This window comes from Aotus nancymaae, unplaced genomic scaffold (genome assembly GCF_030222135.1).
Source record: "Aotus nancymaae isolate 86718 unplaced genomic scaffold, 86718_ANA_hifiasm-v0.15.2.pri h1tg000029l, whole genome shotgun sequence".
In the NCBI taxonomy this organism is placed as follows: Eukaryota; Metazoa; Chordata; class Mammalia; order Primates; family Aotidae; genus Aotus; species Aotus nancymaae.
Genome location: NW_026988442.1, coordinates 10,872,993 through 10,895,843, shown reverse-complemented (window position 1 = coordinate 10,895,843; position 22,851 = coordinate 10,872,993). Strand labels below are relative to the sequence as shown.

Genomic DNA, 22,851 nt, shown 5'->3' with positions numbered 1-22,851 from the left:
CGCCCCAAAAAGAAACCTAGTACCTGAGAGGAGTAACTCTCAATAGCCTCTTCCTACAATCCTCTGGCAACCAATAATCTGCTTTCTATTCCAAATATTTGCCTATTCTGGACATTTCACATAAATGGAATCATGCAATATGTGGCCTCTTTTACTTAGCAAAATGTCTCCAAGGTACGGGTGTGTGCCACCACAACCATCTAATTTTTTGCATTTTTGGTAGAGATGGGGTTTTGCCATGTTGCCCAGGCTGGTCTTGAACTCCTGGTTTCAAGTGATCATCCCATCTAAGCCTTCCAAAGTATTGGGACTACACCAAGAGCCACAGTGCCTAGCCTTCGCATTATTTTTACAAAGTGAATTGAGGCCAGGCACAGTGGCTCATGCCTGTAATCCCACTAGTCTGGGAGGCTGAGGCAGGCGGATCACCTGAAATCAGGCATTAGTGGCCAGCCTGACCAACATGGTGAAACCCCACCTCTACTAAAAATACAAATTAACCAGGCGTGGTGGCGGGCACCTGTAGTCCCAGCACTCGGGAGCCTGAGGCAGAAGAATCGCTTGAACCCAGGAGGTGGAGGCTGTAGTGAGCTGAGATTGTACCACTGCACTCCAGCCTGGAAAAAAGAGCAAAATTCCACCTCAAAAAAAGTGAATCAACTATTAAGTTGAATTATATATTAAAATTTTACATAATTAATATTATTCAATGTGACAGTTGCCAATACTAAAAAAAAAACAACCAAACAAACAAAAAAACCTTTCTATTTCTTCAGAGAGGAGGGAGGGCAGGTAGGTTTAACTGTCTGGTAACAATGATTCTTCATTCCTGCACTGATAAAATCCAGCTGGATATGCTAAGCTGTGACTGTCGAACAATGGGCCCTTTCAAAAGACACCCAATGGAGATACCACACAGAAACCTGGACAACTCTTCATTTATCTTATTGGCTCGACTCCTGAAGGTATTTCAGCTATCAATCCCTGGTCTATACTAAATATATAAATTTATAAATAAATAATAAAATGGGGGAAACATTAGGGAACTGAAAATGGAGTTTAACAATGAGATCAGTGGCCATGAACTCTCTGAAAAATGTACATAAAGTAGCATGTACATGTACATTTCTTGAAGAAAAAAATTATTATAGGCTCAGAAAATCTGTAAACTCCAGCAAAATTAATAATTCCTGAGTTAGGCAAACAGAAACTCATCTAAGAAAGCTAACTTCGTGATTTACATAAATACTAAAACATTAAAGTGCTCAAACTAAGTATATGCCATCAAGACAATGTATCCTAGGCTTCAATTTATGTTCCAGTATGAGACCCAAGCTTGATGAATGATTAACAAAATGTCAGCCTCAGAAAAGACAGAGTGGCATTCAGAGTTAATCAGGTAGAGATAACAGTTTTACAAAAGGGAACTTTACTTCTGCCTCACATTACTGCCTAGAAAATAAGAACTTGAATTCCTTCACTCGTGTCCAACCTTAAATCGTTTACAGTCTTGCATTTTAAAGTATATCCTTTGAATCATATGTGCAAAGAAAATTACTTGGGGGTCAGAGAGGTAAATGGCTTTAAAAGCTTAAAGGCAAGATTATTTTAAGATTGGTTACTCCCTTGAATCTCAAAACTGTTAAGAAGCCCAATTATTGAGCTTTCTAAATTAGTGCTTTCATTCTTTTTTAGAGTCAAGACAGAAAATAAAATTTGTATGGCACACTGAGGTAAATGATCAAGACTTCTCTGGATCTGAAGTCACTGGTTTGGATGCTGTATCCAAAACTATTCTGCATGAATGGCCAGAGGTGTGAGGGGACCAGTATTTCAACACAACTGTAACGTACCCTGACACAGTACACTGGTTGATAAATTCTGGTTTAAATTACTTGTGGAGATCACAACCTGAATAGTCTAAATCCATGCAGCAGGTTGAGAAAACAATTTCACAATTCCCCTTATTTCAAGAGATTGCAATCATCTTTTGCAGCTTTTAAGTACAGTCCAGATGTACTAACAGGCAACCATTTCATCTGGAAGATCATCTATTTGGAGGTCACTGACACAAAAAAATGAAAACAAAGACAAACGAAGCCTCCTTACCTTAGCTCAGAAGGATAAGCCAAAAGAAAACAGGTTAATGGTAAAAATGTATGACTAAATGAAGTTACTGTTGTTTTCCTCCACTTCATATTGATTCTCTTTTCCCATCTCAATTTAAGGTGGTAACCATGACCAACAACATTCTCTCTCACCCATTATACTAATGTCATATAAGTAGTACTGTTTTTGTTTTTTAAACTGGGGAAATATATACAGCTAAAAAAAAAAAAAAAATCTAACAACTATCTCCTTGACAGTTCCCTTGACTCTCTGACCTTCAAAGTCCCCAAGATACTAAGTACACGCTGAATAAGAAAACTACCTGTTCAAACCCAAAAAGAATATGTCTTTTCTGGTCTGATTAAGGCTCTGAATTTGGAACATAAATATTCACAGTAATACTTGATAACTCATGAAGTTACTGCTTGTGTAAACTTTCAGGATATTTAACTTTAGGAGATTATAAATCCTAACATGCCCCTCGGGGCCTTTTGCTTTTATTCCTACCTACAAAACATCCAACTTTCTTGTTTTTAAAAACATTACACGGCCAGGCTCAGTGGCTCATGCCTGTCATCCCAGCACTTTGGGAGGCTGAGGAGGGCGGATCACAAGGTCAGGAGATCAAGACCATCCTGGCCAACATGGTGAAACCCTGTCTCTACTAAAAATACAAAAATTAGCAGGGTGTGGTGGTGTGCCCTGTAGTCCCATCCCAGCTACTCGGGAGGTTGAGGCAGGAGAATCGCTTGAACCTGGGAGGCGGAGGTTGCAGTGAGCTGAGATCGCACCACTGCACTCCAGCCTGGTGACAGAGCAAGACTCTGTCTAAAAACAAAACAAAACAAAACAAAACAAACAAACACACCAATACATATAGGCCAGGTGCAGTGGCTCACACCTGTAATCCCAGAACTCTGGGAGGCCAAGGTGGGCGGATCACCTGAGGCCAAGAGTTCAAGACCAGCCTGGCCAACATGGCAAAACCCTGTCTCTACTAAAAATACGAAAATTAGCTGGGCATGGTGTCGCACGCCTGTAGTCCCAGCTACTTGGGTGGCTGAGGCAGTAGCATCACTTGAACCCAGGAGGCAGAGGTTGTAGTGAGCCGAGACCGTGTCACTGCATTCCAGCCTGGGTGACAGAGTGAGACTCTGTCTTAAAATAATAAATATTAAAACAATACACATAAGTATCACTTCCATAAAACAAACTAGGAGGTACAGTAAAACAGGAAAAAAAACAGAAAACATTAGCATTTGGGCCTTTTGTGTGAATTACATTTCTCTCCACCTTCAACCCAGAAAAGGAATCAGTGTCAGTATAATGTAAGTAACACAGCAACAATGAGAGGTCTTCCAATGAAGGGAGGCAGTAGAAGAAAACCCAAGCAGTTTGATTTGGATTAACACAGTTCTACTCTAAACACCTAAGAGAAATTTGAACTCAGTACTGTCTCCTATAATATAGAATATAATAAATGATGGACAGAAGTCATCATCTGTATGCCTTTTTACCATGCAACACAAGCAAAATAAAGTCACAATGTGAAACTTTATTCCACTGGCTATAACCTTCTGGAACCAAAAGATGGAAAACTTCATTTGGGATATAGAGTAATCTAAAGAAAAATCCAACATTTATGAATGTAATAACTACCTGCAACCATTTGAATGCCTCTTATAAACCAGCACAGTATCAGATGTGTATTTCGATTTTAGAAATAAACAGATTCAGAGGTTAAATTATCTGCCGAAAACCATAGGATTACTAAGTGGTGGAAGCCAGATCTGTTCAGGATTCAAAGCCTAAATAGGTTCTTTTCACTAAATTTAATACTATTTCCTTAATTCTCCAAACTGATTTATTAACAACCTATCCAAAATACTATAATCAAATGAACTGCTTTAAATTTGGAGGCAAAATTGGGGTGGAGTTTTGAATTTCAATAGTCAGGGTTCTTCATTATTCTCTTACCTGAATGGGCTGGCAACTAGGCCATAATTGTATAAAAATCGTATTTTAAAAGATGGAAAAGATTTTCTGTGTGGCTGCTGAGGGGAGAAAGGAAGACAACTGACACATGTCCCCCATGCTGGCTGGGGGCTGGTGGCTCCTGTGGGCTTCAGCGTTGGGCTCCAGATGCAACAAATCCTAAAGTTTTGAATATGTATGAAGGTCAGCGTGATAAATGTTTTCCTAAAAGATGGCTGTGAAAAAAAACCACCAGAATAACAACTGTATGTAACAAGGGCATACAGGTAGCTGCAGATGAATGCTCAGGGACTTAGCTGTGGTGTTTAAAAATTCTTTAGACCAGATGAGGTGACTCATGTCTGCAATCTCAGCACTTTGGGAGGCTGAGGTAAGAGGTAAGAGGACTGCTTGAGTCCAGGAGTTTGAGACCAGCCTGGGCAACATGGTAAGACCTCGTCTCTACAAAAAAAATTAAAAACTACCCATAAAGAAAATCCCAGGTCAAGATGGCTTCACTGGAAGGAAAAATGACCTGGTCAGGAAGACAGACAAATAGAAGCAAATAATGAAAACATTTTATTTGACATTGATAACCTTCTCACAATAAATTATATAGCAAAACACACGTCTGAATACTTTTAATTGCTAGCCAATAGTGTATTTTCATTTTTTTTAAGGTAGAAAACTCCAAAGCAGATGGCCATTTGTAGTCATTCTATATAATCATAAATACAAAAACACTGGCCAGGTGTGGTGGCTCACACCTGTAATCCCAGCACTTTGGGAGGCTGAGGCCGGCGGATCACCTGAGGTCAAGAGTTTGAGACCAGCCTGGCCAACATGGCGAAACTCCGTCTCTAATAAAAATACAAAAATTAGCCAGGTGTGGTGGCACACGCCTATAATCCCAGTTTCTTGGGAGGCTGAGATAGTTTCCCAGGAGGCGGAGATTGTGCCACTGCACTCCAGCCTGTGCAACAGATTGACACTCAATCTCAAAAAAAAAAAAAAAAAAAAAAAGGAAGAAAAAAGTTTGAAAGTGCTGATAAATACAAGTTCCTGGTCTGCCTACAGTTTATCACTTAATAATACTGAGCAAACAAGAAAGCAAGTTAGTGGATTACCTGAGAGAGAAAGACATGGAAAAGATGTTAATGCAAGGGGATGGCCTCCTCCAAATATAGCTCTGATACACAATACTCAAGTAATTCCCAAACCGTGATCAAAGAACTACTGGGAGTAAGACCTCTGATCTATATTCACAAGTGTATAGGTGAGCAAAGCTAGACCTTTTCCTGAGTCAGAGATGGGAAGATTACCTTCTCTATCTAGAAGCAAAAGAACCCTAGACTCACCAACACTAACTAATAGACACTGTACACAAGTAATTGAGGTAATCTACACTGGGCGTGAGTTACATACTGATCCACCCCTAAGCAATAATTCATACCTCACCCACCCAGCAGGCTACATTAGAAACAGGAAGTACAGGTCAAAAGTCTCATTAAAAAAATAAGAACTCTTGGCAGCAGAAAATGAAAATAAAGAATGAAAAATAGCAGCACTGGCAATAAACACATTGTTTTCTCTGAAGGGAAGGGAAAGAACTAATGTTGTCAGACATTTTATAAATTTTCTCCTTTAATCCTCAATAATAACGCTAACTGGCACTCTAGTTACTAATCCTCACAAAAATCCTAAGGTAGGTACTACTAATTCTTATTTTACAGATGAAGAAACTGAAGGTTACTAAGTTGCCCAAAGCAGTTGCTATCCCAACTGTAGAGGCAAGAATTCCCAGACTTGAAAAGGTTAAGTAAACTCCCTCAAACTCAAAGTACAGGTTCTTTCCCACTATCCTGCTGCCTTCCCCACCCCACCAGCAATCTCAGTTAATTCTCTATTCTACCCCCTTCCCATTTCTGTAGCTGTTTCAGAAACTGTACCTAAGATACAAAGCAAACAGGAGTTATCATAAGAAAACACCTCCAAAAGCTACTAAGTTATGGTATGATATGTCTATTATTAGAAAATGTCACTCAGTTGTGAGCTTGGAGGGCAGCGACAGTTTGGAGATCTTTAGCAGAATACCTGCCAGAAATGTAGCAGGCACTCATGATCTGTTGAATGAACAACATCTTTTGAGTGGTTATGAATTCAATAACCCAAAATGACTATCTGGTACTTTTGGATATGACATGATAACATTTTTTGGAAAATAATTTACCCATTCATTTTAAACAGGGTAGTTTTCTTAAAATTTATAGAACATTGATGAGATAGCTAAATTGAGAAATGCCCATTAAAGCATTAGTCATAACTTCAGGAAAATTCCAAGCATTCACTTTTCCAAGCAAATTAAAATGTTTCAGCTAATAAAAACCTGTCAGAAAAACCCACAAGACAAGAAAGTATAAAAAGAAAAGAGCAGCCAATATAAGGGCATTTAAGATGTCACACATACAAAATTATAAAACATTAATCTAACTTGTACCCTGGTATTTAACCATAAAACCATCCCCTCAGATAATACAATATTTTCTATGCAAAAAAAATTATCACCACTAATGTAAACAAGCTTGCCTACCATAGCAACTGTTGCTAAGTAGGTTTTTTTTTAAATGTCTAAGACTGAAATAATTTGTAGAAACCAGTTAAAATGCCACTCCTAGCAGTCTTTCACCTTAAACTTTTTTAAAAAACTCAATCTTTGACTTCCAGATGTTTAAAAAAAAAAAAAAGTACATCTGGCCAACAACTATATCTGCTGAATTCTACTTGGGAGCATTCAACATAAGAAAACTACCATTTGTCTATAACCCAATGCAAATACATCCTTTGTTACAATGACAGCAGCTACTTTTCCTTAATAACCCTAGAGGAATTTCTTCATTTGAAAAGTTGGCTGGCCTAGATTTCTCTGTTAAAATGACATGCTACTTTTGAAATTATCTATCTCAGGAGTTCAAAGAAATTTAGGTATAAGAACACATGAATACTCTCATGAAACAAACCTGGCCCAGGTTTCCCATGAATTGTGACAGATCAAAATCTAGTTTCTCATTTCAAATCAAGTATCACATTATTTTTTACCTTAAAATACTAAGCCCTTACCTAATTCAATGGCAATTCATATTGGTTTTCAGTGTCTGAACTTGTACAAATCATACTGTAACATTTATGCACACAGTTGTCAAGAGTTACCATAAATATTACAGAGAGTTAACATCTCTTTCTTTCTTTCTTTCTCTTTTCTTTTCTTTTTTTTTTTTTTTTGTGGGACTGAGTCTCACTCTGTCCCCCAGGCTGGAGTGCACTGGCACGATCTTGGCTCACTGCAACCAACCTGTCTCCCAGGTTCAAGTGATTCTTCTGCCTCAGCCTCCTGAGTAGCTGGGACTACAGGCTCGCACCACCACATCTGGCTAATTTTAGTAGAGACAGGGTTTTACCATGTTGGCCAGTTTGGTCTTGAACTCCTGACCTCAAGTGATCCGCCCACCTCAGCCTCTCAAAGAGCTGGGATTACAGGTGTGAGCCACTATGCCCAGCCAACAGTTAACATTTTGAGGGCATTTCCTGTGTTAGGTACCGTGCTAAGTATGTTACATGCATTATCTTAATTAATCCTCACAATGACCCATGAAGAAAACAGACACAGAGAGATAAAGTAAGCTGTCCTAGGTAAGACAGTGGTACTCAGGGAACATAGTTCAAAAGTCATGACTCTCTACTGGCTGGACCAGGATTCTAGACTAGCTCTAGGGCTGAGATATCTTGGTAGATCAGTTAACATTCACGTGGTCCAATTTCCCTTACTCTAAACCCAAAGTCAAACATAATCTCTAAAGTCTTCCATACCCTGAAATGCTAATCTTGTCATCATCTTTCTATTCAGGTAAAAACTCAGAAGAAATGGTCTAATTTCCTTCATCCTCTGAGTAGTTTCATTAGTCCATATTTTATGAATCCAATCAGTAGGATACTGTTAAAGAACAAAAACAAGACTTTTTAAAAGCTAGAAACTCTATTTGGTAGATCTGACTTTTAACCTCAACAACCTCAACAATGACAGGGAGAAAAGATCTTACAACTTTGAGTTAAGCTAGGGTGGGGTAGGAGCTACGAGAGAACAGTTACAAATTCACAAAAATATATCACCCATTTCCATCTCCTCTAAAAAATAAGAAATAACATTTAATAGGCTGTCATATAAGCCCATTGTTTTATTAAGCCAATAAAAATTAATGAAGAAATTATGTCATTTATGCAAGATATGGAAGAACTTCCAATTTACAGAAATCCTACCAATGTCCTAGATGTTCAGAAACTAAATTTCACCAAGCTGGTCATCAAGCTCCTTCAAACTGCATCTAGGGACAATAATAATATTAAACATCAAGAAAGAGGCACAGGTTCCACTCAACACCATTATTCTGTGGAGTCTTCCAGAACTAAATCACTTTGTAGAATCTTTACTATCTTTGTTCTCTAGAAAATAATATCCCAAAGACTCTGAAATAAAACCAGCAAAAACCCTGTATTTGTTTTCCATTGTCATTAACAAATTATCACAAACAAAACAACACAAATTTATTATGTTACAGAATTCAGCAGGCTTGACTGGGTCTCACAAGGGCTAAATGAAGGTATTCACTGGGCTGGTTCCCTGCTGGAAACTCTGGGGAAAATCCGCTTCCACATTCATTTAAGCGATTGGCTGAATTTAGCTCCTTACAGCTGTAGGACTGAGGTTCCCACTTCCTTGCTGGTAATCAGCCGGCACTGGCCTTTTCTACTAGAGGCTGCCTGCATTCTCTCTCTCATGCTTTCCATCTGGCCCCCTCCAGTAACCGCATGTCGAATCCTTACCATGCTTCAAATCTCTGACTTCCCCTTCTGCTTCATCTCTGACACCAGCCTGAAAAAGTTCTCTGCTTTTAAGTGCTCTTGTGAGTAGAACAAACCCACCCAGAAAATCCAAAATAATCTATCCATTTTAAGATCCTTAACTTTAATTAAATCTACGAAGTCTCTTTTGCTACATTAACATATTCAGGTTCCAGGGTTTATAGTATGGAAATCGTAGGGGAGCCATTCTGCCTACCGCAGTCTGCCTTCTGGATTCCAACGATTCATCCTCTCCCAAATGCAAAATACATCTTCCCATCCTAAGGTCCCAAAGGTTTTCCATCTAAAGCTCATTATTTCAAAAGTCCGAAATCTCATTTATCTATTCAGGTGTGGATGAGGTTCTCGAGATAATACAGTAGGTATAACTGCTGGGGCAAAATTATTAAACAAGTTCTCTGCTCCCAACATACTACTGTGAGACAGATACAGAATAACAGTTAACATAATTCCAGTTCAAATGGGTAAAATGTAAAAGAAAACAGAGCCAAGGGTCCAAAGCAGTTTCAAAATCTCGGGTATCTCCATTCCATTTCAAAGCCTGGGAAAATTCCTCTCCAGCTTTTAGCTCCACCCGACTAGGCTCTCCTTTCTATCTCCGTCTGAGTCACCCTTCTTTTTTTATGGAAAGCAACACATTCACATGTGAGTAGTTTTATCAGCCTGCTTCCTATCAGAATTTGGGGGGTCCAACAGCCCTATCACTTCTCTCTTTTTTTTTTTGAGACGGAGTTTCACTCAGTCAACCAGGCTGGAGTGCAGTGGCACGATTTCAGCTCACTGCAACCTCCTGAGTTCAAGCGATTCTCCTGCCTCATCCTCCAAAGTAGCTGGGATTACAGGCGAGTGCCACCACATCTGGCTAATTTTTTTTAGTACAGATGGGGTTTCACCATGTTGGTCAGGCTGGTCTCAAACTCCTGACCTCAGGTGATCCGCCCGCCTCAACTTCCCAAAGTGCTGGGATTACAAACAGGAGCCACCACGCCCGGCACTTTCTCTTTCAATCCAAACTAGAATTGTTTATGTTAGCATAAAATTCTCAAGAACCTAATGAGCTATGCAAGAATTTCACAGGGGTTCACGCCATTAAAGTTCACATTCACAAATAAACCAGGCTGCACCTTTAATACTTTGCTTGGAAATCCCAGCTAAATACACAAGTTCATCACTTACAAATTTGGCTTTCCATATAACCACAGGATACAATTCTGCTAAACTTAGTTGCTACTGTGTAACAAGGATCCCCTTTCTGCCAGTTTCCAATAAGGAAGACCTCACTTCTGTCTGAGCCTTCACTAGCAGTCATTAACATCCATATTGCTACTAAAAATCTGTCCCAGGCCTTTTCTTTTTTCTTTCTTTTTTTCAGACAGTCTCACTTTGTTGCCCAGGCTGCAGTGCAGTGGCACAATTTCGGCTCACTGCAAACTCTGCTCCCAGGTTCAAGCGATTCTCCTGCCTTAGCCTCTAGAGTAATTGGGATTACAGGGGCACACTACCACACCCAGCTAATTTTTGTAATTTTAGTAGAGACGGAGTTTCACCATATTGGCCAGGCTGGTCTCGAACTCCTGACCTTGTGATCTGCCTGCTCAGCCTCCCAAAGTGCTGGGACTACAGGTATGAGCCACCACACCCTGCCATTTCTTTTTTCTTTTTATGACAGGGTCTCACTCTGCCACCCAGGCTGGAGTGCAGTGGTGCCATTACTGCTCACTGAAGCCTTGACTGCCTAGCCTCAAGCAATCCTCCTGTGTTCTAGGCCTTTTCTATCATGCCCCTCAAAATTATTCTAACCTTTATCCACTGCCACTTCCATTTTTAGGTAATAGTACCCCACTCCTGGTACCAAAATCAATACTAGTGTTCTGCTGCTGCTGTAACAAATTACTACAAATGTAGGGGCTAAAAATAACACAAGTTTATTATCTCACAGTTATTGTAGGTCAGAAGTTGGGTGGGCTTAGCTAGGTCTTCTGCTTAGAGTCTCACGAGGCCAAAAATCAAGGTGTCTCAAGGAAACTCTTGGAAAAAAATTAACTTCCAAGCTCAATAAGGTTGTTGGCCAAATTCAGTTCCTTCTGGTTGCAGGACTGAGGTCCCCATTTCTTGCTGGTTGTCAGCGGGAACTGGTCTTTGCTACTAGAGGCTGCCCACATTCCTTCTCTGGGGACCTTTCCATGTGGTCCTCTCTAACAAAGGCAAATAGAGTCCTTCTTATGCTTCAAATCTCTGATTTCCTTTTCTGCCCATTTCTCTGACCCCAGCTGGACAAAGTTCTCGTTTAAAATTAGGGTTTCAAGGACTCATATAATTAGATTCGGCCCACCCAAAAATCCAGGATAATTTTTTCTATTTTCAGATTCTTAACCTTAATTACACCTGCCAAGTTCCTTTTGCCATGTAACACATGTAACAGAGGATAGTTACAGATTCTGGGGATTAAGGTATGGACACCTTGGGAAGAGGTAGATGTCACTTTGCCTACTACAAATCCCAGTCCCATGGAAGGGTTTAAATTCACTTCCTACAGAAAATCATCCCTTCCTTTAAACAAGTGTGAAATAAAAGTGTATATATTTTACTTACGTGAAGTATTTATACATATGTCTTTACTTATGTGACACAGAGGTCTATGTTCAGAGATAGAGACAATAGTAAAACCAAGGACTCACTCTGGATAAGTAGGCAAAAGAACTAAACACACACTATGGAAAAGGAGTTGCCACCTCTTTCATCCTCAAATTGCAAGGCACTTCACCCATAACTACTTAGAAGCTAACCTATGCTCCTCCTTAAATGTGTATTTCTCGTCTCTGTATTCCACAAAAGAGGACATAACTAGGCATTTTTTTGTTGTTAAAGAAAAGTCACCTCAGGGTGACCTAATTTTGTAATCAGTTGATTAATCAATCTAAGCAAATTTCCAATCTTTCATTCTTTCTTCAAGTCACACACCCTCCCCCAATTGCAAGCCAAAGCCAAGTATTTCAAAGTCACAGAAGGACAAACATGCCCTGCTAAGACTGCAGGTGAACTTTTGAGAATACCACGGAGGAGAGTTGGTATTGGTACTGGACTTTCAGCCCCAGGTCCACCAAGCCAGTAAAGCCAAATGACTTACAACAAAACCCTACAACAAGTACGAAGATAATATTCTAAGGCCCTGTCTACAGTCAAATTCTTGACTATAAATTTTACCTAGAACAGAAGAATCCCAAATATACCAGCTAGTCCCTTTACAGTGACAAGTAAAAGCCACCAAGCACTTACTACCTGCCAGACACTGTAGTAAGCACTTGACACAAATTGTCCTCTTTACTCCTCTCCATAAACTCATAAGCTAGGAAATACCATCATCCCCATTTTACAGACAGGAAAACTGGAGCTTAGAGAGTTTAGGTCACACAGCTAAGTAGCAATGGCCCTGATATTTGAGTACCTAGGCAGTCTGGTTTTTAACCACTGGTCTATACTGAACTCCTTAGATGAAATGAAGTCTCCAATTCTTGGAAAAAATCTTCCCTTTTTAGTTTTCATTTCCTCTCCCCACGTCCCATTCTCGTAGAATTAAACAGCTGAAAGGTAATCAAGTCTTCCCAAATAATTTGTCATCTCCTTTTCAGAACTCTTCCTCCACACAAAGCAACAGCCAAGATGCAACTTCTCCCGACCCTGACTTCGCTTCCCCAAAACAAACTACAGAAGCTCCACCCATCACCTACTTAATCTAGAAATGTTCCAACACTGCAAAAACACACAACGAAAAACAAAATTGAAAAGTCCTACTCTTTCAAAAGGTCACCAACTAACATATGTATATTCTTAGCCAGGCTTTCATTCTCTCCATACCTCTTTTTCTATCCAGGCTCCTAACTAGTCTTTAACTCCAACCTCAGACGTTCTGCCCCACGACTGGGCCCCTTCCCCCTTTCTCCCCAGCAACCCCGCCTGGGGTTCTCCCCACTTCGCACCCACTCTGCAGGTGGGAAGCTCAGCCCCGCCCAGAGGGACCCTAGGAAGGCCCCTACTCCAGCTGCCCAGTTCCGCGGGAGGGTTCACCGCACACTACCCAGCAGGCACCACTCCCTCTGCACCCTCTCCCAGCACCCCCCGGCGGCCCCACCCCTCAAGCTCCCTTCCCCCTCGGACGACCCCCTCCTCCAAGTTGTCCCCTAGTCCCCACCCAGTCCAGACCTCTCCTCCGCAATAAGCTGGACTCTGGCAGCCGGTTCCCACCCTCACATAGTCCTCTGCCCTCAAACCTCGCCCTCCGCCCTGGGGGTTGGCGCCGGGCCTCCCCGATGGGCTGCAGGGGCCTCGGTTGGTGTATATGTGAAGGTGGGGGCAGGGGAAGGCGACGGGTCGCTCGAGAGTCTGCTGAAAGCGTGAGGGGCGGCCAAGCTCCGCTGCCCTATCCTGGGCCCACCCCACCCTCCAACGACCTCGCCTGGCGGCTCCCAAGGTACCTGTGGTGGAAGCGGCAGCGGCGGTGGCCGCTCTCCCCTCTGCTCACACAGACAATATGGCGGCGGCGGAGGAGGAGACACACGGCTCGGCTGCCAGCCGCAGGGACCAGAGCGAGGCTGCAGCCGCTGTTGCCGGAAACGGAAACCCCCTCCTACCAGGAGGCGGAGCGAGACAGTTTCCGACTACGCCCCTAGAGGAATCTCGCTGAGTGCGGCCATGCTGGGATGTCCTATTGTAGCCTTAGGGATTCAGTTCCGGCCTAGGATGTGAAATGGAAGGAATTCTCAACGCAGAGGAGAATAAGGAGACTTGCAATAGTTAATCGCATTTTATTTCAATAGTGTTAACAAGTGACGACAGAGAGAACATGAACCTCCCACTAGGTGAACAGTTGGTTTGACCCAAGCTACGATGGCGGTACCCGGGTTTCCCGCACTTCACCCTGCTGGCCCCGCCTTTCTTGAAAAGTACCATGCGCGACCTGCAGAGCTGAAGAGTGAAGCATTCTGGGAGCTGAAGTCTCTGTTGCTTTGACCCCTCGTTTAAAATTAGGGTTTCAGCGACACTTTTTCTGTTCAAACTTGGAGTTCGAAAGAAGTAAATCAAAGTTGGACCCCAGGAAGGGCGTGGCACAGGAGTTTGGGAAGTGGGAATACTAGATCTCAAGAGACCAAGGCCCAATTCCTTCCTCCTGCGGGAGTCCTGCCTAGAGCTCTGCGTCCAGAATGTAGTGTTTTTTCCCTTCTATCTGCCACCCACCCCTGCTCTCCTTGCCCGAGCTACCTCCCCAAAACAGCCACAGAGCACTTTCTATCATGCAAAGCTCATCATGGTCTCCTCGTCATCAAAAATCTCCCATGGACCTCTTTTGTGCACCAAAGATAACCCAAACTCTTCATTTGACATTCAAGGTCCTCCATAATTTAGCCAAACCCTCCTCTCCAGCCTCCTATTCAGCCACTCTCGTCTCAAATTCCTGAAGCTTCCACCCACTAAGATTGCAAACAATCCCTGGAACTTGGCTGTGCTGCCTCCCTCCCTTTACTGGCAGTTACTTCTCTTACTGTCACCTCATAGACTGGGTAATTTCTGTATGCCAATTGAATTAATTCAGGGATCCTTTCCTCTAGGGATCTTCTCTCTGTTGAACTCCCTCAAACCCAGGCACCATCAGTCAGTAGCCTGAGCACCTTAGTCTGTCTCCTCCACCAGACTCTGAGACCCCACTGGACAGGGCTCCATCTGATGATCAACTTCTCCTTTGCAGGTCCTGCTAAAAGGAGGGGCGTCTAAGTGTTGCTGAAAGGAGTTCGAGTGTTAGTCTTACCTCTGGTGGGACAGAGGTGTGAGCACTGGAACGAGGGTGAGGAGGCTGGGTTATTTCAGTACCAACCATTATCCCTAGCTGTCTCAGAATAGCTGCTTGTCTCAGGAATAGGCCTCTCCACTCTCCACAGCCCTCCTTTCACAGTTTGTCAGCTGACTAGCACCTCTGCTCCCAAAGAGGCACCTCCTCCCCATGTGGGGTTAGGGCTGGTGGTGGCTGCAGACTTATGGTGATGGCCTTAGGGAGGTGGCTGTGGCCTTCTCTGGGCCTCATCTGCTAGTTAGGCTTATAACATCTGATCCCAATTGCTTGGGAACCCACAACAGTTGTTCTCTGGGTGTACTTCAACTGGTGACTCCTCACCTCTGGGCCTCAATTTCCCCCACTTGTGGACTGAGGAGGTTATACAAGATAATCCTAAAGTTTCTGGGAGGTCATCTTCCAGGAAATGATTACCCTTCTACCTACCTCTCAAACATATATTTTTGGCTCTCGTGGCTTCTTTTTTTCCCAACTATATTCACATTTGTTCAACTCACAACTATTTATTTGCTATGAGCCAGACACTGTGCTAGGTACTAGAGATGTGTTATGAGCGAGATGTACACCAGTTGGTCACTGGTGGAGCTCACCTTCTAAAGTGAGAAGCAAGTAATGCGCAGGTAAACAAATACATAAACAAGGTAATTTCAGGTAGCAGTAAGGGCTATGAAAGGAAAAGACAAGTAGCTGTGAAATAAAGAACTTTAGCTTGAGGGTTCAGAAGGTGCCTTTGAGAAGGGAATAGTAAGTGCAAACATCCCAAGGCAGGAAAGAGCATGGTAAGTTTGAAGAAGGAGGCCATGGTGGCTGAAGCACTGCAAATAAAGGGAAAAAGAGGAAGAAATATGGTGGGAGAGGTGGGCAGGGGATTCAGGTCATGAAAAAGAAGCTGAGTTTTCACCTGAGTGTAGTGAGGATTTTTCCCGGGGCTTAGCCTTCATGCCTTTCTGATCTCAGCCTCTCTCTCAGCATTAATTCATTCTTCTTCTAAGTTCTGGCCTCTATCCTTGGCTTCATTCAGAGGGCTTACCTGGGCACACATATACAATCCCTCATACTCATGCAGGACATTATTGAGCCCCAACTCCTGCATCTACCAGGCCAGATTTGTGTAGGTCTCCGGTCTCAAGAGGCTTCCCATCCCCAGTGTTCACCTAGTTGTGGACTTAACATTTATCCTTAACTCTTACTCTCCCTGACCTGCCACATCACAGCTCTCAGGCTAGTCTTTCTGCAAACAACAGCAGCAAGAGCAACAGTTAAGATGTTGCGAGTATTTGCACTGTGCCACACCCCGAATGTTCATCATCTCACTTAATCCTCATGTCAACCTAATGAGGTAGAAACCAAAAGTATCCCACTGTACGAATGAGGAGACTCAGGTTCACAGAGATCCCAGGCCATGCCCAAGGTCACATACCAGAGATGGAGCCTGCATTTCTTTCTTTTTTTTTTTTTTTTTTTGAGACAGAGTTTCGCTCTTGTTACCCAGGCTGGAGTGCAATGGTGCGATCTCGGCTCACCACAACCTCCGCCTCCTGGGTTCAAGCAATTCTCCTGCCTCAGCCTCCCAAGTAGCTGGGACTACAGGCGCGCGCCACCATGCCCAGCTAATTTTTGTATTTTTAGTAGAGACGGGGTTTCACCTTGTTGACCAGGATGGCCTTGATCTCTTGACCTCGTGATCCACCCACCTCGGCCTCCCAAAGTGCTGGTATTATAGGCGTGAGCCACCACACCCGGCCTGGAGCCTGCATTTCAACTTGGGCCATTAGAGTCTCCCTCTCTCTCTCTCTCTCTCTCTTTTTTTTTTTTGAGACAGGCTCTTGCTCTGTTGTCCAGGTTGGAGTGTAGTGGCATGATCATAGCTCATAATAACCTTGAACTCCTGTGCTTAGGCGATCCTCCCACCCCAGCCTCCTGAATAGCTCGGACTACAGACATGCACCGCCATGCCTGGCTCACTTTTAATTTATTATTATTGTTATTATTGTACAGATGGGGTCTTCCTATGTTGCCAGGGCTGGACTTGAATTCCTAGGCTCAAGCAATTCTCCTGCCTTGGCCTCTCAAAGTGCTAGGATTATAGGCAAAAGTCTTAATCACTACACTAAGAACCTAAGTGTATTAGCTTTCTATTGCTCCTTAACAAAATCACCCCAAAATACAGTGGCTTACAACAATAATTTATTTTATGTTCGTGTGGTGTGGATTGGCAGTTTGGACATGTATCAGCTAGGACAGCTCTTTTCTGCTCTAAGTGGTCTTTCCTGGCTTACTGTCACTTTTGCCATGAGTGAGCAGGCCAGCAAACTGGTTAGTCCTCTACGGCCTCATTCACATGTCTGGCAGTTGGTTGGGGCTGTTGGCTTGAGTGCCTTGGTTCTCCTCCATGTTGCTTCTTCAGTAAGCTAGCTCAGGCTTCCTTACATGATGGCCTCCAAAAGAAAGAAAACAAAAGCAGCAAGATCTCTTCAGATCTAGACTTAGAAATGCTATTGGGTCATTTCACTGCGTTACATTGATCAAAGACAGTCACATGACCAGCTCAGATTCAAGGAGAATAGAAATAGATTCCGTCTCTTCATGAGAAAAACATCAAATCATATTGCAAGGAGTCATGTGTATAAGGATGGTGGAACTGTTGTGGCCACTTTTGAAAACATTATATTACATAAATAACCATAGGTTTGGAATGGTTAAAGAAATTATGGTACAGCCAGATATGGAGCTATTCACAGCAATGAGAGCTAACATTTTTTGAGCACTTAATTTGTGTCAGACACTGAACAAGATGCCTTTAACTCATTTAATCCCCACAACAGCTCTCTGTGGCCAGTACATTTTTATTTATTTATTTGTTTGTTTGTTTATTTTGAGACTGAGTCTCTCTTTGTCACCCAGGCTGGAGTGCAGGGGTGGGAGCTTGGCTCACTGCAATTTGCGCATCCCAGGTTAAAACGATTCTCTACCCTCAGCCTCCCTAGTAGCTGGGATTACAGGCATTTGCCTCTATGCCTGGCTAATTTTTTGTATTTTCAGTAGAGAGGGGGTTTCACCATGTTAGCCAGGATGATCTCTATCTCCTGACCTCATGATCTGCCTGCCTCAGCCTCCCAAAGTGTTGGGATTACAGGCCACCACACCCACCCAGTACGACAGTACATTTTTAGTCCCCATTTTAGAGATTAAGCACACCAAGTCTCAGAGAGGTTAAACAACTAGTCCAACGTCACACAGCAAGTGACAAAGCCATTAAAAAGAATGACGACAGTATTATGTCCTGAGATAGAAATCTGGCCCTGACATTCTGTTATATAATACAAAGCAAGAGACAACAGTAGTTTGGTCAGAAAACAGTTTTTCCTGAGATGGAGTTTCGCTCTTGTCTCCCAGGCTGGAGTGTGGTGGCGTGATCTCGGCTCACGGCAACCTCTGCCTTCTGTTTTCAAGCAATTCTCCTGCCTCAGCTTCCCCCAGTAGCTGGGATTACAGGCGCCTGCCATCATCCCTGGCTAATTTTTTGTATTTTTGTAGAGATGGGGTTTCACCAAGTTGACCAGGCTAGTCTCGAGCTTCTGACCTCAGGTGATCTGCCCACCTTGGGCTCCCAAAGTGCTGGGATTACAGGCATGAACTGCTGCGCCCAGTCAGAAAACATTTAAAAAGCAGCCAGGTGTGGTGGCTCACGTCTGTAATCCCAGCACTTTGGGAGGCCGAGGCAGGTGGGTCACCTGAGGTCAGAAGCTCAAGACCAGCCTGGCCAACTTGGTGAAACCCCGTCTCTACTAAATAAGTATAAAAATTAGCCAGGTATGGTGGTATGCACCTGTAATCCTATCTACTTGGGAGGCTGAGGCAGGAGAATTGCTTGAACCCGGGAGGCGGGTTCAAGCCACAATTGTGCCACTGCACTTCAGCCTGGGTGACAAAGCAAGACAGTCTCAACAAAAAGAAAACATTTAAAAAGCACATTAAAAAATTAGAAGATGTATGTCTTATAAAAATTAGTAGAATAAAAATTTTTATGTCTTAGAAAAAATTAGTAGATATATGTCTTATAGTTTTAGATAAATTCAGGAAGTATTTACTATAAACTATTAATAGAGCTTATCTTTAAAGAGGAGAAAAGAGGATAACTATCATTTAAACACCTCTGTTTGTATTGTTTGAATTTTTTTTTTTTTTTTTTTTTTTTTTTGAGACAAGGTCTTGCTCTGTTGCCCAGGCTGAAGTGCAGCGGCACGATCACAGCTTACTACAGCCTCAACCTGCAGGGCTCAAGTGGTCTTTGCACCTCAGTCTCCCAAGTAGTTGAGATCACAGTTGTGTGCCACCATGCCTGGCTAATTTATTTTTATATTTTGTAGAGACAAGGTCTCCCCGTGTTGGCCAGGCTGATCACAAACTCCTGGGCTCAAGTGATCCCCTCTCCTTGGCCACCCAAAGTGCTAGAATTACAGGCATGAAGCCTTGCCTTCTTTGAATTTTTTTTTACAGTAATCATAAATTTTTATTTCAATACCTTACAAAGAAGAAAATGTTTTAAAAATGTCGGTCAACTTGGCTCCCACCTATATCTTTCTCTACTTGGTTTTCTTTTTTGATACCACCCCAGCCCAACCCCTTATCAATTCTGGCTCCAAGTTTTGTGGCTACCTTGAGAGTCCTTCCTCTCACCCTCTGCAGTGCGTCCTGCTTGCTGCTGGGGGAAAGTGGATTCACCGTCATGTTCTGTTTTTGTCAAAGAGTTTTCAATGGTATTGCATTGCCTGCACAGAAAGTCCAAACCCTTTAGCCTGGTGTATTGGGTGTTTATAAATTTGACTCCAACTTGGTTGGATTCCAGCTCTGTCACTTACTAGCAGTATAAAGTTGGACAAGTTATTAGATCTCTCTGAGTCTCACTTTACACGTCTTTTTTTAAAAAATAAAAAAAAAGGCCCAGGCACTGTGGCTCATTCCTGTAATTCCAGCACTTTGGGAGGCCAAGGCGGGTGGAAGATTAGGAGTTCGAGACCAGCCTGGCCAACATGGGGAAACCCATTTCTACTAAAAATGCAAAAATTAGCTGGGCATGGCGGCATGCACCTATAATTCCAGCTACTCAGGACGCTGAGGCAGAAGAATCGTTTAAACCCAGGAGATAGAGGTTGCAGTAAGCCAAGATCCTGCCACTGCACTCCAGCCTGGACGACAGAGCAAAACTCCGTCTCAAAAAAAAAAAAAAAAAAAAAGAGGATGTAGCATTACATATTTTGTGGCAAATTAGATTACTGTTCAGTGACTGTTCACTTTCTACCCCAGCCAGGAGCAACTGATACTTTCCTGCCTCACTGATATTAGGCTTGGCCATATGGTTTGCTTTGGCCAGGAAATTTTCGTTATCAGTGACAATGTGCAAATTCCAGCCTAGGCCTTGAGAAGTCTCTCTTGTTTTCAACTGGCCCTCTCAGAATTTTCACCTCTACCAGGAAGGCTGAGCTGTCACTGGTCCCTTACATCTTTTGAAACAGACTTCCAATCAAGGTTGTGGTAGGCAAGTCTGAGATAAGAATAGTTTTGTACTTTTTAGTTTTAGTTTTTAGTTTGTATTAATTAAATTATAATTTATAGTTTTTCATTAACTCCATATTTTTGAATGAGAGGAAGTTAAACAGGTGGGAAGAGAATGCTCTGTCTCAATTTGGGGAAGCAGTCACTTCTGTCCAAACCTCCAGCATCAAACAGGCTGGTCCCAGAAAGAAGAATAAAAGACACACGTTGTAGACCTGAAATTGAGTCAACCCCAGCAGAGCCCATCCAAGATCAGCCAAAATCAAATGACTGCAGATGAGAGAGAGAGAAATCAATGTTTGCTTCTGTCAGCACAGGGTCTTAGGGTAGTTTGATGCACAACATTTTTATAGGAATAACCAACTGATAGATTCACATCATAGGGCTTTTTTCAGGGTTAAATAAATGAATTCAGTAAAATCCTTAAAAATACAGTGGCACATAGGCTGGGCATGGTGGCTTATGCCTGTAATCCTAGCACTTTGGGAGGCCAAGGCAGACGGATCACCTGAGGTCAGGAGTTCAAGACCAGCCTGGCCAACATGGTGAAACTCTGTCTCTACTAAAAATACAAAAAAAAATTAGCTGGATGTGGTGGCAGGCACCTGTAATCCCAGCTACTCTGGAGGCTGAGACAGGAGAATCACTTGAACCCAGGAGGAGTAGGTTTCAGTGAGCCGAGATTGGGCCACTGCACTCCAGCCTGGGCGACAAAGAGCAAAACCCCAAAACTCCATCTCAAAAACAAAACAAAACAAAACAAAACGCCAGGCACGGTGGCTCACACCTGTAATCCCAGCACTTTGGGGGGCTGAGGTGGGTGGATCACGAGGTCAGGAGTTCAAAACTAGCCTAGCCAAGATGGTGAAATCCCGTCTGTACTAAAACTACAAAAATTAGCTGGGCGCAGTGGCGTGCACCTGTAATCTCAGCTACTCGGGAGGCTGAGGCAGGAGAATTGCTTGAACCTGGGAGGTGGAGGTTGTACTGAACTGAGATCACACCACTGCACTCTAGTCTGGGAGATAGAGCAAGACCCTGTCTTGAAACAAAAAATAAAAAACAAACAAACCAAAATACTGGCACATAGCAAGGATGTAATCCATGTGAACTGCTATTATTGTGCAACTGTGAACAAAACAAAGCCCCTGTTCTCATGGATCTTATGTTCTATGGAGAGACGTACAGGATATATGGGCAGCTGGCGATGAGTGTTATGGAGGAAAATAAAGCAGGGAAGGGAGAGGGAGTGCTGAGGTAAAATTTCAAATGGGATCATCAACAAAACTTCAATGGAAGGTGAAACTTGACCAAATGCCTGGAAGAAGTGAGGCAGGGAGCCAGAAAGTATGTGAGAGAAGATTGCTCCAAGCAGAGGAAATTAGGATGGGTGAAGACTGTAAAGTGGGCTCCTGCCTGGCGAATTTCAGGAATGGCCAGTAGATAGGGCAGCTGAGCCGAGTGAGTGTCTGATCTCAGCTGGGCTCTGCTGGGGTTGACTCAAATTCAGGTCGACTACGTGTCTTATATTTTTCTGAGACCAGCCTGTTTGAGGCTGGACGTTTGAACAGAAGGGGAAGACAGTGTCTCAGAGATTCACAAGGGGCTGGATCGTGCACAGCTATGTAAGCTATTGTGAGGACTCACTTCTGCTCTGAATGAGGTGAGGGGCTATGGGAGGGTTTTGACCAGATGGAGGGTAGGCTCTGCTATACATTTTTACAGGATTTGTCCAGCTGCTGGTGTGGAATAAGTGGACCAGGGATGAGGGCTGAAGCAGGGAGAAAAGATAAGACGCTACTGCTACAAGTCAGACAAGAGATGGTGATGGTTTGAACCACAGTTGGACTCCAAGGTTCTTTTCAAAGGAAAGTCAAAAGAATTTCCTGATAGGTTTGGTATAGGGTGTTTGAGAAAAAGGAATTGAGGATGACTCCAAGGCTTCTGGCCTGAGGAACTGAAAGAAGGAGTTTGCCAGTAACTGGGATGAAGGCTATAGAAGAGAACTTCTGGGGGCAGGTGGAGAAAGAGAGGAGGAATTAGCAGTTCCATTTGGGACTTGTTAAATTTAAGTGAGCTATGAGACTTCCAAGTGCAGATGACTAATCAGAAGTTAGATGTATGAATCTGAGCCTCGGAGAGAGGTCCAGACTGGAGATGGAATTTTTGGAAGTTATTATGCACTGAATTGTATCCTCCCCAAATTTAAATATTGAAACCCTAAGCCCCAATGTGACACTATTAGGAGATAGGGCCTTTAAGGAGGTTACGAGAGATCATAGAGTGGGTCCTAATTCAACAGCACCGTTGTCCTTACAGGAAGATGAAGAGAGATCAGAGTCCATTCTCTCCCCATGCACGTGCACAAAGGAAAGGCGGTGTGAGGACACAGCAAGAAGGCAGCCGTTTACAAGTCAGGCAGAGAGCCTTCACCGGAAACCTTCCCTGACAGCAGC

The 22,851-nt window shown here is 42.9% G+C and overlaps 1 protein-coding gene across 2 annotated transcripts in view; it reads right to left on the bottom strand.

Annotated features, from left to right (window-relative positions):
* Window positions 1–13,569, bottom strand: part of CSNK2A1 (casein kinase 2 alpha 1) — a 71,250-nt gene extending 57,681 nt beyond the window's left edge. The window contains exon 1 of one of the 2 annotated variants that reach the window (XM_012455261.2): window positions 13,470–13,569. The gene's annotated coding sequence lies outside the window, so the exon portion shown is untranslated. The remainder of the gene's footprint in view (window positions 1–13,469) is intronic. The other variant, XM_012455262.3, reaches the window with a different exon arrangement.
* Window positions 13,570–22,851: the final 9,282 nt, after the last annotated feature.